This window comes from Lactuca virosa, chromosome 7 (genome assembly GCF_052849685.1).
Source record: "Lactuca virosa cultivar CGN04683 chromosome 7, Lactuca_virosa_CGN04683_v6, whole genome shotgun sequence".
In the NCBI taxonomy this organism is placed as follows: domain Eukaryota; kingdom Viridiplantae; phylum Streptophyta; class Magnoliopsida; order Asterales; family Asteraceae; genus Lactuca; species Lactuca virosa.
Genome location: NC_136432.1, coordinates 61,659,645 through 61,670,601, shown reverse-complemented (window position 1 = coordinate 61,670,601; position 10,957 = coordinate 61,659,645).

The following is a 10,957-nucleotide window of genomic DNA, read 5'->3' as shown; positions in this document are numbered from 1 at the left end:
TTTGTTTATGCTTTATAAAAATCAGAGTACCTCTTTTAATAAAAATGTTGCGGAATTTGTTCCCAGAAAAACATGATAAGTACGTTATCAAAGCATTTCCGAAGAAATGTATTTTCATTCATTTTAAAACATTTGGGATGTCATCGTCAATACAGAAACATAAGCATAAACAGAACATACATTCATTATCACTTGTGGTCTACATCTCTTTAATCTCTCAGTGTACTGCAGCTTTATATCGACACCTGTGATACAAATAAACTGAGTGGGTCAGGTTGGGAAACTTGGTGAGTACATAGGGTTTTCAACCCACAATAATATAATTATTATGTTTAATCATCAAACAATCAACCCGATTACCCATCCCCATTATATTTATTCTTAAGGTTTACCCTAAGAATCAGTTATCCTTCATTCATTCATTCCTAAGGTTTATCCTAGGGAATACGCGCGAAGTCCATTACTGCTAATGTCATCTTTTAGGCACAACTACCATTATTATCCTTTAGGCGTAGCTGCCAGGATTGTGTTGTTCTCAACTAGGTGTTGCTGCCAGTATCATGTATTAGGCGCAGCTGCCAAGATTATCTTTTAGGCGCGACTGCCAATATCATTAGCTAGGCGCAGCTGCTGGGATTATGACGTTCTCTATTAGGCGCAGCTGCCGATATTATCCTATAGGCGCATCTGCTAGGATGTTTAGAGTACATTACGTTTCAAAATCATCTACAGGTTATGATGCAGCTACCAATATTCACCTATATCATCTTTCATACCTCATCATTTATCTACCCATGTTCTACCCAATATTTTTTTTGTAGATATAAAATACCTCTATAGATTTAGATTTGAAGGAAAGGTTCAGATCTGAAAACAAATACATCTACCGCCTAGATCTAAAGAAAAAGGTTCAGATATGTAAACAAAGTACATCTACAGCCTAGATCTGAAGAAAAAGGTTCAGATCTGTGAACAAAATACATCTACAGCCTAGATCTGAAGAAAAAGGTTCAGATATATGAACAAAATACATCTACAACCTAGATCTGAAGAAAAAGGTTCAGATATGTGAACAAAATACATCTACAGCCTAGATCTGAAGAAAAAGGTTCAAGTCTATAAACAAAGTACATCTATAGCCTAGATCTGAAGAAAAAAGTTCAGATTTGTAAACAAAGTACATCTGCAGCCTAGATCTGAAGAAAAACATTCAGATCTATAAACAAAGTACATCTACAGCCTAGATCTGAAGAAAAAGGTCCAGATCTGTAAAGAAAGAAGTTAGATCTTTCATCCAACGTAGATCTCAAAGTATAAAATACATATACAACTTAGATCTTAAAAACAAAGAAGTTTAAATCTTTCATCTAGCACGGATATCAAGTAGATATGCACACATAACACGTAATTTATATAAAATACTTCATATATATGTGTAAGATGAAAGTAACTATGCACTCACCTGATAAGGAGTGATTCGGACAACACTTCGCTTCTTAAAATAACATTCTTTGACGAAACCGAGAAGTTTGCTTGAAAACCGGACAACACTTGCTCCCTATCTCACGTTAGATTCCAAATTATGACCTTCAAGTCACAATCTCGATCCTCACTGGATACTAACTTAAGATAAGTTCTTTTATTACTACAATGGAACAATGTGTCATATTCTAATGACTTATCATCGTATGTTGTAATGCTTAGACTCAGGTCTCTTAGAGTCAAATTCTGGAATGGAATATACTTTCCTTCATGTTCTGATCACATCTTAAAAGGTAGCATTTCTAGCTACAAGCAATTATTGCGATACCTCTACTGATCGCTTTGATTTCAATCTTCTGGCTTGAGTCAGATGCTACATCGAACTTGGTTCTATGAACCACGTAACATACTCATCCTATTCGGACTCAATTGATATGACCACTATGGTCGGAATAACAATCATCTTCTTAGTCATTACCGAAACGATGGTAGCGACGGACATGAACAAAACATAATCATTTACTAGTTTCTTGGTAACCTTGTGACCTTCCCTGATCCAAGCGTGAGTCCTGTGCTTCCGGTAGCATAGGCCTCTACTACCATTCACACCTACTCATACTCATCCCAAGTATTGTCTCGCAATTTTCCAAGTCACCATACATGAAAATTCACACAACAGCTTAACACATCAGGTAGCAAAACGAAGGTTTTATATTATTCCTTGAAACGATTACATAGATGTTCAAGTTCACCTAGACTATGCCTTCTATATTAGGCTACATCACATGATCCTATTTATACGGATACTCTATAGATTCTTCCTCTTAATTCCTTGCATCGTCGCCTACTTCATCAAGGATCATCTGAAATGCTCTTGCCTTTGGCGGTGCATTTGGCTTTGTAGCTCCTTCCCTCTTTGGACAGTCTTGCTTGTAGTGCCCTTCTTCATTACATCCATAACACACCCTTTTTTTGAATGTACACTCATTGGCGTAATGCCCATGCTTCCCACACTTGAAACATGTCACCTCATCGCCACATTTTCCAGAGTGTTTCTTCTTGCACTTATCGCACCATCTCACTTCACCTTTTCCTCCTTCGGACTTCTTCGAACCAGATTTCGAGGATTTTCTCTTCTTATTGGACCTTGAGGATCCATCGAACTTCCTTTTCTTACCGACTTCAGTTCCCTCCAAACCCCTTTCTCTTAACTGGGTCTCAAAATTCTTGGCTGCTCTAACGGCTGCCTTCAACATGCTTGCCATTTTGACTGTTGGGCCAAAGTCTGATGGTAATCCGTTAGCAAATTTCTCTATCTTGGCGAGTTCAGTTGGCACCAGGTATGGGAATAACTTCATCTTCTCAGTAAACGCAGTAGTATATTCATCAATGCTTATTTTCCATTTCTTCAAGCTTTGGAACTCATTATTTAGATCGATCAGATCTATCTCGGAGCAGTACTGCATCTTCAACTGTTCCATGAACGCTTCCCAAGACATCTTCAAAGCTTCTCCTCGTGGCATCGTATCCGCCAACAATTTCCACCAGCTCAAGACTCCGGTCTTTAGTTGTCGAACCGCAAAGACGGTTTTCTGCTTATCGCTACAGTTGCAGCTTTCAAATACCATCTTCATTTCGGAGATCCAGTCCATAATCTCCACATGCTTTGGGTTTTCGGAAAGACTTGGTGGTTTGGCACCCAAGAAGTTCTTATACATACGTCCATCTCGGTCGATTTCCCTCTCCGGGTCATTCCTTCTCACCACTGGGGGTTCCACCTGACTAACAGTGCGACTGTTATTCCCTTCTTCAGACTCTCCGTCATTTAGTTCTGGTTGTTCAACATGAACTGAAGGTTCATTTCTGTTATTCAGCAACATTTGTCTCATTTCTTCCCTTTGTTCAGCCATCATAGCCCATCATGGCTTGAACTCCATCCATTGTGACTGGCTCAGGTGCAACTTCGACTATCGGCACCTGCTCAATCACTTCGAGTTGAGGTCGTCGATTCCTATTTTCATTCGCGTTTCCAGTTCCACTTCGGGTTCTTGCCATTTCAATCTATACACCAAATCGGACGTTTGGTGTGTAATGACGAGAATTAAGATAGGAAAGATTCGACGTGTAATTCTCCCTATCACTCCGAAACGTTACATGCCAGTTCTAATACCGTAATCAAACGTTTAGAAATCTGAACACATAAAATTTCCAGATTCGGTCGGCAACAGACCATAGATCCGTTAGCATCATAAATCATTTAGCACATAAAGCAATTTAGGCATCTTTCCTAAACTAAACTAGTGCTCGTGTCTAAAATATGGTAGACACTCATCTCACAATCATCGCTTAGAATTCTAAGTTTAAGTCTAGAAATCCTACAAATTCCTAGTTCGCTTTAACTAATGCTCTGATACCAACTGTGACATCCCCATTTTCACGGCCAGAAAAGACCGATTTTGTTTATGCTTTATAAAAATCAGAGTACCTCTTTTAATAAAAATGTTGCGGAATTTGTTCCCAGAAAAACATGATAAGTACGTTATCAAAGCATTTTCGAAGAAATGTATTTTCATTCATTTTAAAACATTTGGGATGTCATCGTCAATACAGAAACATAAGCATAAACAGAACATACATTCATTATCACTTGTGGTCTACATCTCTTTAATCTCTCAGTGTAGTGCAGCTTTATATCGACACCTGTGATACAAATAAACTGAGTGGGTCAGGTTGGGAAACCTGGTGAGTACATAGGGTTTTCAACCCACAATAATATAATTATTATGTTTAATCATCAAAAAATCAACCCGATCACCCATCCCCATTATATTTATTCTTAAGGTTTACCCTAAGAATCGGTTATCCTTCATTCATTCATTCCTAAGGTTTATCCTAGGGAATACACGCGAAGTCCATTACTGCTAATGTCATCTTTTAGGCACAACTACCATTATTATCCTTTAGGCGCAGCAGCCAGGATTGTGTTGTTCTCAACTAGGCGCATCTGCCAGTATCATGTATTAGGCGCATCTGCCAACATTATCTTTTAGGCGCGGCTGCTAATATCATCAGCTAGGCGCAGCTGCTGGGATTATGACGTTCTCTATTAGGCGCAGCTGCCGATATTATCCTATAGGCGCATCTGCTAGGATGTTTAGAGTACATTACGTTTCAAAATCATCTACAGGTTATGATGCAGCTACCAATATTCACCTATATCATCTTTCATACCTCATCATTTATCTACCCATGTTCTACCCAATATTTTTTTTGTAGATATAAAATACCTCTATAGCTTTAGATTTGAAGGAAAGGATCAGATCTGAAAACAAATACATCTACCGCCTAGATCTAAAGAAAAAGGTTCAGATCTGTAAACAAAGTACATCTACAGCCTAGATCTGAAGAAAAAGGTTCAGATCTGTGAACAAAATACATCTACAGCCTAGATCTGAAGAAAAAGGTTCAGATCTATGAACAAAATACATCTACAACCTAGATCTGAAGAAAAAGGTTCAGATCTGTGAACAAAATACATCTACAGCCTAGATCTGAAGAAAACGGTTCAAGCCTATAAACAAAGTACGTCTATAGCCTAGATCTGAAGAAAAAAGTTCAGATTTGTAAACAAAGTACATCTGCAGCCTAGATCTGAAGAAAAAGGTTCAGATATATAAACAAAGTACATCTACAACCTAGATCTGAAGAAAAAGGTTCAGATCTGTAAGGAAAGAAGTTAGATCTTTCATCCAACATAGATCTCAAAGTATAAAATACATATACAACTTAGATCTTAAAAACAAAGAAGTTTAAATCTTTCATCTAGCACGGATCTCAAGTAGATATGCACACATAACACGTAATTTATATAAAATACTTCATATCTATGTGTAAGATGAAAGTAACTATGCACTCACCTGATAAGGAGTGATTCGGACAACACTTCGTGTGACACCAGTCAAATTTTGGTGAAAAATAAATTGATCAATAATCGTAATTGGGATGAACCAAGTGGTAGAGTTTGTAACAAGGTTTCCAAAAACATAAAGAACACTGAAATCCGAGTTATAACGAAGAAGTTATGACCAATCGAAAATCCGCGGTAAAACCGGCAAAACACTGTTCAGTGTAAAAAGTGAATTTTCAATAAAAGGCTTTTTAGCCTTAACAATCTAAATGAAACTTGTAGAATATGTTAAACCGAGAACGTTCAAAAAAAGAACGTCAAAATCTGACTTCGTATGAGGAAATTATGATTTTTCGAAGTTTCGGTTTAGCAGTAGACAGCTAAAAATTCGTAATATAAATCGATCGATATTTAGCCGACACAACTTAAACGAGACTCGAAGGTCTCGTCAAAAGTGGCACAACGGTAAAAAGACAGACGAAAACGGACGTCGAATGAAGAAGTTATGAATTTTTAACGGATTCCCGTCCCAGTCTGTTTAAAATAATAATATTAAAAATAAATTAAAAATCAGCCAACGATGTCTAAACGAAAGTCGTAGAGTATGATTTTACCTACGCGTGCATATAAAGAACGTCAAAAATGGAGGTCGTATGCGAAAGTTATGAATTTCGCAAGTTTTTGGCACAAAAATCAAGAAAATCTTGAAAACCGGGAAATTTCGTTGAGTCACTCCTCGGACACGTCACCTCGCATGTGAGGCCGCCACGTGTCATCCTCTTGTTGGACCGAGCTTCGCGTGTCGCCTTCTGATTGGACCAACTCCGCGGTCTAGTAAGCTTCGGACACCCTCGCAGGAGACACCCTGCGGATGCTGCTCGGATGATCTCGGACCCTCGTGCCCTCCCTTGATTGGACCGAAGCCTGGTCCTATCCGAAGCTGCCAACAGCGAACCGCCTGACCGAGCCCTCGCCACCTGTCTGAACCGAGACACGCGTCTGGTTTCCTTCGCTGCCACGTTGCTGATGAGTCATCCTCGGCCGAACCCTCACACCCCTATATAAAGGGTGCGAGACTTCTCGGATTTGAGAGGTTTTTCACCCCATTTTTCACCCAATTTCACATTTTCACCCCCTCGACTTTCTCACGACCCCCAAGGCCCCGGTATCGTGTCTAAAACCCGAAGCAAGCCCCGGAGCCCCGTAATTCTCGAGAAGTCATCATTTCTCCTGTCTAAACTCTGCCCGGTTTAAGCCGGTTTCTCGTTAAATAAACTCTTTACGGGAAACGAAGCGCTGCCCGGATAACCGCTTATCAAAGTGAGTTCATACCCCTATAACGAAGCGCTGCCCGAATAAACGGTTTATGGGATTAAACCACTTATACAAAGGAAACGGTTTATGGAATTAAACCACTTATCAAATGAAACTTAGTCATTCAATATTTGTAAAATAGTATAACATAAAAGACCTTTAGTGGTTAATTCTATAATTCCTTAGTTATTACATCAGAGTTGTACATAAGTAATATCCGATTGACAGTGAAATGTGTGACTTCCGCCTTACTTCCTGTTCCTTGTTTGGTTGTGGGCTTAGGGCAGATACACCCATTTGACCGTCCATTCGATATTGGGTTATATATAATCAGTATAAACTAAGTAATTACAGAGGGAAACTATTGAGGTTATCAGTTAATCACCTCAGGAAATATAGGATTTCCTGGAGAAACCAGTGAATTTATTCAAAGAACTTAGGGTATACTTAACAGAACTAAAATACTTTTGAACTCACCAGCTTAAATGCTGATATACTCTTTTCAAATAACTTGTATTCTCAGGAATCCAGTAGACAGGTACACTCCCGAAGCTCTTGAGAAGACTACCTAGTACCGTACCGCGACACTTGTCTTCTGCTGTACCTAATTTAGTGTTTGAATATGTAATGTTTAAACACTTATGTAAAACTTATACTTATTAATACAATGGTTGTTTGTACATTGATTACTATATTGCATGTGTTGTGATACTTACCTAAAGTCCTCCGTCCCTGAACGTTTCCGCCGTTCTGGTTTGGGGGTGCGACACTTCGCTTCTTAAAATAACCTTCTTTGACGAAACCGGGAAGTTTGCTTGAAAACCGGGCTCTACACGGGCAGAGTTTCGAACCGAAAAACTCTTTTTCTCGGAGACTTCGGGCTCTCCGAGGCTTCCTTCTAGAGCTAGAAAGGTTTCCTAGGCTTCTTGGGGTGTTTTGGGAGGTTTAGAGAGTGAGTAGAGAGAAGAATAAGTGGGTTTTGGTATGAAAAATGAAGGAACTCTCGGGGGGTATTTATAGGCCGAAAAGTGGGTGACACTGACAGATTAAAGGGATTAAAGGGATTTTATCTAATGTTGCAACGAAGTGGGTGACTTGTATATATACTAATCTATACATATCAATCCCATGATTAAAGGGATTTTATCTAATCTATACATAGAATAACTACGCTATTTGCTGACGCTAATAAGCTTGATACTCTCACGATGTCGTCATAGTTGAGGCTAACACTCACAGATAGTATGGAGTGTTTAACTCATCAGATTATAAGGTGTGACCATATATTACATATATGACAACTTTATATATATATATATATATATATATATATATATATATATATATATATATATATATATATATATATATATATATATATATATATATATATATATATATACTAGCCGTTTACCCACGCTAAGCGCCGGGCGGCAAAGAGTTTCTTTCGGAAGATAGTTTTAATGTGATGATTAGTTTCCTTTAGACGTGGGCTATTCATTGCGGCCTTTTGGTAGGCTATTTTGTGTTGAATAGTTCATTTCAACGAATAGTTTCTTGCTAGGTGCATAGTCATACAATACGACAAAAGTTGAGTCTATATTTCGAATTTCATCTAATAGTTCATACCTGATTTTACACGAACGGATGTCAAAATATACCACAAATGGAAGTTTAGTAGCAATGAAAATGCATCAACGTAAATGTGACCGTTCATGATTCTACAAAATGAAAGTCAGATATGATTGATTAAAATTGTCAAAATTGAACTTAAATGTGACCGTTCAAATAGGAACCTAGGTTTGAGACTTTAGTGGAAGAAAAGAATATATCCCAAAGGGATTCTTATTAATTCCAAGGTGTTATAAAGGTTTACATTTGTAAAATTTAAATTAACAGCCAATAATCAATTTAACAAGTAATCTATCGTGTGATTGACATAAATCTCAATTTTACTTCATTAAACATTAAAATATTCTCACGATTAGAGTGATTTTGCAACATCCACATGTGAAATAGACATAATCTCTGTTTTCAGGAACTAACATCTGTTTTTATGTTTCTTTGTGTGCTTCTACAAAACTTCTTAGAGGACCAGCTTCTGGATCAAGAGAAGCAGAACGTGTGAAACTAAAACTTGAAATCAAAGTTGAGGTAAGGTAGGTTTATGGCATCCGAATTCTCATGAGGTCATATTAAAATATGTTACAAATATTTTTATTCTAGTGAATTATAATTACATAATCTTCCTTTCAATTATGCATAATCTGCTTTCAATTGATCAGGTTTTGGATTTATTGTGCAAAGGGTATTTTTGTAAACTTATATGTAGTTATGAATTTTATATAATTTTTTTAATATTAAATTAATATAAATCTAATTAAAATATGATTTTGGATATAAGCGTAATTTTTATTGGTTTAGATGGATATATACGTAATTTCTAAATTTATAAGGATATTGAAGTAATACTTATAGTTTACAAGGATATGAATGAAATTTTCCCTATATAAAAAAGGTTATAATAGTAAAAACGAAAAAGGGTATATTATCTTGAAGTATATACTGAAATTAATTGGCAAATATGAAAATGCACATACAAAAAAAAATATTGAAGTCTCTACTATTACAATCATAAAAACAGAAAGATGCATTCACTTAAACTAAAAAACAGAAGCACACAATGTCCCAACATATACATATACAAACCAAACATATATATAATGTCACAGATAAATACATACACACATATATACATATTATATACATGTATTATTTGAGACAAAAGAATTTTATCATTTCAAACAGAATAAGTTTAACATTTTAGACAGGAGACAGAAGAAGTTATTATTTGAAACAAAAGAAGTAAGAAATAAAATGTTATAGACACACTTGAAGTTATAACAGATAGAAGAAGTAAAGAGAACCTGAATTCGTGTCACGAAATGCAATGCAATGAAGCAGTCTTCCGATTCCAAATCAATGATCCAATCGTCCCAAAACCCTAACTGTCGAATTGTGTTGTGAGAGTTAGAAATGAAGAACATATATTAAATTTATAGGTTGAATAAACTATTATAGAATAGAAAATGATGTATTTTTAGATATTGATAATCATTCCAAAATTAATCAAATTAAAATCTTATCATGAATACTAACATTGATAAATATACTTGAAAATTTAAAAATGAATATAATAGCTGTCAAAATCCATACCAAAAATATTTAAAATCATACAAACTTAACAAATATACTCAAAAATTTAAAAATAAATATAATAACTGTCGAAATCCATACCAAAAATATTTCAAGTCATATGAAACTTAATCAACAAATTAACCTAACATGTAAAAATGGTCAACACATATTCTAAAAACCCACCAATGGACCATTTCTGTAGGATGCTATTACGGATTTGTACATTTGTTAAATCTGAATCATATGGAGTCTGCAAGAAACAAAATCACAATGTAATTAAATTAATCAATAAGTGAAATGATGAGGGGAAATATTAAATGTAATTAAATTAATCACCGAAGATGTCATCACCGCCACGGAAACATCATCACTTGCAGCCCTTCAAAAACAATTTCCCAAATTAAAATTAAAAAAATGACACAAGTTAATTTAATTGCATATATACTAAAAATATCATGTTACTAAAACTATTTCCAAATTGATCCCCATGTTCATCTTACCACCCTCTTTCTCTGGTTGAACTTGAGGCCCGTCTTCTTTGACCAAAGTACTATCTCCATTAGACTTGATTTTCTAGGGGTTTGAAGCTTCCCTGAGTCCTAATCACCATACCATTAATTCAAGTTAGCAATAATGTCCATTGGGTTATAATTTGGCACAAATGTACTCCACCCTATCAAAACAAAAATTTAGAAAAAGTTTTTCGTGGGTGAAAAATGTTAACCGTTACAATCTTTGAGATAACTCTTACAACTAAAAGTAAAAAAATAAGCATAATATACTATTTCATTAGTCGTTCAAAATTTTACTAAAGTGGTTATAATAATTATAGCTAGATTAACAAATTATTCACTCTAATGTTGAAAATATATTCAATTGCATAGACATAGAAGGTGTTAGACCTGTATGATGGGAACATATACTAATCCTAAAATGTTTATCATTTTTTTTAATTATCAAAATTAAACAATTTACTCTTGCATACAAACGAAATAAAAAGATAATCTGGTATATTTCTTCTCACAATCACAAATTTGGGAATTGCTATATAGGTAA